A 3,658-nucleotide genomic window follows, 5' to 3' on the forward strand; every position below is an offset into this window, starting at 1 on the left:
AGATGAGGATGATGGGTAGGGTGACCAGATTTTAACATTTGCAAAGCGGGACAACATGGCAGGGGGGTGGGGGGTAGGGGACAGGGCAGGGGACCAGGCAGGGCAGGGCCTGACAACAACGCAAACTTTGATAAGCAGTTCTCGATAATCACTTCTCAGCAATTATTTGTTATTATTACAGTTTAACATAAAATTAACAAAAATAATATAAAACTCATATCCGGGCGAAATAGCCACATGGTAGCCGAAAACCACATATTCCCTTCCTGTTCTCCTGTTCGTGTATTATTTCCAAAAATCAGGACTTTTTAAAAATGCCGTGGGACGCAGAACAAATTGTTCTAAAGTGGGACATCTGGTCACCCTAATGATGGGTGGACTGGATCCTATCTACCATCCGCCATGGAGCAGACGCACTCTGCAAGGATCACAGCCAGCATATCACCCTGTGGCATGTACCTGTCATTTTTTTCTACTCTGTCAGAGCTGAGGGGCCCAAGTGTCTGCCTTCGTGGATGTTTAGTGACATAGACTCTCATGTGTCTCCAAGATCTCTAGTGGGGAGTCCTGGCACAGACTTTGCAGCTCAGGGAGAGTCTCTGGGAGACCGGCATCTACGAACGCTGCAGATAAGTTATGAGGCACTGAACAATGAAAATTCTAAGCTAAGAAGAAAGCTAAGTGAGGTTCAGAGCTTCTCTAAAACTCAAACAGAAATGGTGAGGACACTTGAGCAGAAATTAGAAGCAAAAATGATCAAGGAGGAACGTGACTACCATGACCTGGAGTCGGTGGTTCAGCAGGTGGAGCAGAACCTGGAGCTCATGACAAAACCGGATGTAAAGGCAGAAAATCACACCATGAAACTGAAACAGGAAATAAATTTGCTCCAGGCTCAGGTCTCCAAACGTGAGAACGAAGCTCTGAGGTCAGGCCAGGGCGCCAGCTTAACTGTTGTGAAGCAGAACACCGATGTGGCCTTGCAGAACCTCCATGTTGTCATGAACAGCACACAGGCTTCCATAAAGCAGCTGGTTTCTGGAGCCGAAATGTTGACTCTTGTTACTGAGATCCTTAAATCTATAGACAGAATTTCTGAAATTAAAGACAAGGAGGAGGACTCCTGAGAAGCATTGCGATGCTCTCAGCTCGAAGCTCTGGGCAAACCCGAGGTCACTCCTGCTTCATCTGAACATGCTATTGTGTCTTTAACTGTGCAGTCTTCACCCAGAATAAAGTATTTATCATGAGATACTAATTTCATGACCTACAACAGTGTTATTGGCCGCCCACAATGGGAGTCGCTCCTGCCTGGGATTCCAACGTACAACTTACACACAGTCCTTATGAAATTCCTGCTGTTTTATAGATTCTAATGATCTCCGGGAAAGAATTTTTAGAAAAGCTAGTGATTTTTTTAATTGCTAAACATAAAAATAGCAATTCTATAATAACTGTCTCCACTACCATTTTTAAAAATTGTAAGTTAAGTTCACTGGATTGAACTTGATAACATAAGTAGAACACACTAAATGAACCATCATGGAACTGATCAGCTTGAGGGACTTGTCCCTTTGTACCTTTACCCAGCATCCCTCTGTTTCCCTATTCTCTCTTGTGACCTTCCCAGGGTGGCCTGTGTGAAGAGGTGCTGCCGCCTGGGTGCCTCTGTCCTCCCACCAGGACTCCTAGGAACCAAGGCTGTACCTTCCATGCTGTCTCAGCCCCACCTCTCCTGTAAGCTTTCAGATTTGAAAAACTGTCTTGGGCTGAGGGTTTTAATACATATTTCAAGTGGCATTTTGTACAATGAAGTTTAGAATTCAGGAATTGAAAGTGTGTCCAGGCTGCCTCTAGTCCCGCACCCATAAGAGGGAAGGACAAAACGTGCACTACGTGCCTTTTGGTTACTTTCTCATAGATGCTATTTTTTTAATTTTCTTTTCCCTCCTGTTCAGAAAGCTTCTCCATTTAAATAAATTCTGAAGTTCAAAAAAAAAATGACCAACAGGGATATGAAAAGGCACTCAACATCACTAATTATCAGGGAAATGCAAATCAAAACCACAAAGAAATATAACTTCACACCTGTTAGGATGCCTATAATCAAAAAGACAAAAGATGAGAAATGCTGGTGAGGATGTGGGGAAAAGGGAACCCTTGTATATCATGATGGAAATGTAAATTGGTATAACCATTATGGAAAACAGTATAGAGGTTTCTCAAAAGTTTAAAAATAGAGGCCAGGTGAGGTGGCTCACACCTGTGATCCTAGCACTTTGGGAAGAATTTTTGGAAGAGGGTGGATTGCCTAAGCTCAGGAGTTCAAGACCAACCCGAGCAAGAGCAAGACCCTATCTCTAAAAAAATAGCCAGGCATTATGGCAGGCACCTGTAGTCCTAGCTACTTGGGAGGTTGAGGCAAGAGGATCACTTGACCCCAGGAGTTTGAGGTTGCGGTGAGCTATGATGCCATGGCATTCTACCCAGGGGAACAAAGTGAGCCTCTGTTTCAAAAAACCAAAGAATTAAAAAATAGGACTACCATATGATCCAGTATCCCACTTCTGGATATATAGCCAAAGGAAATGAAATCAGTATCTCAAAGAGATAACTGGATTCTCGTGTTCATTGCAATATCATTCACAATAACCAAGACATGGAAACAATCTAAGTGTCCATCAACAGATGAATAAAGAAATTATAATGTGTATATATACACGCAATGGCATATTTATTCAACCTTTAAAAAGAAGGAGATCCTACCATTTGCAACATTGTGGATGAACCTGAAGGCCATTATGTTAAATGAAGTAACCCAGAAACTCAAACAATGAAAGAAAAATAATGCATGATCTCACTTGTCTATGAAACCTAAAAAGGTTGAATTCATAGAAACAGAAAGTAGAATGAGAATGGTGGCCAGCTGGGTAGGCATGGGGGAAATTTCGAAATGTTGGTCAAAAGGTACAAAGTCTTAATCATGTAGGATGAATAAGTTCTAGAAAGTGAACATATGGCATGATGATTCCAGTTGATAATACTGTATTGTATACTCGAAGTGTGCAAAGACAGTAGGTCTTAAACGTTTTCACCACCAAAAAAGGTAACTATGTGAGGGAACAGATATGTTAATGAGCTGCACCATAAGAATCACTTCACAGTGTATAACGCATGTCAAAATGGTATGTTGTACAACTCAAATGCAGTAATCCCCTTTATCCACAGCTTTGCTTTCTTTGGTTTCCATGACCTGTAGATTACTGGTGTCCAAAAAATTATAGTATTTTGAGTGAAAGTGAGGGAAACCACATTTATATCACTTTATTGCAGTATATTGTTATAATTGTCCTATTTTATTTTAGTATTTGTTGTTGATCTCTTACTGTGCCTAATCTATAAATTAAACATTATCATAGGTATGTATGTATAGGAAAAAAACACAGTATACATAGGGTTCAGTACTATTCATGGTTTCCGTCATCTACTGGGGATTTGGAAAGTATCCTCTTTGGATAAGGAAAGATTACTGTGTATATAATTTTTATTAAAAAAATAAAATCTTGGCTCAGCGCCTATAGCTCAGCGGTTAGGGTGCTAGCCACATACACTGGGGCTGGTGGGTTCGAACCCGGGCCAAACAACAATGACATCTACA

The 3,658-nt window shown here is 41.2% G+C and overlaps 1 pseudogene; it reads left to right on the plus strand.

Annotated features, from left to right (window-relative positions):
* Nucleotides 1-1,132, plus strand: part of LOC100963706 — a 3,804-nt pseudogene extending 2,672 nt beyond the window's left edge.
* The last annotated feature ends 2,526 nt before the right edge of the window (nucleotides 1,133-3,658 follow it).

This window comes from Otolemur garnettii, unplaced genomic scaffold (genome assembly GCF_000181295.1).
Source record: "Otolemur garnettii isolate 467f Iridium unplaced genomic scaffold, OtoGar3 scaffold00016, whole genome shotgun sequence".
In the NCBI taxonomy this organism is placed as follows: Eukaryota; Metazoa; Chordata; class Mammalia; order Primates; family Galagidae; genus Otolemur; species Otolemur garnettii.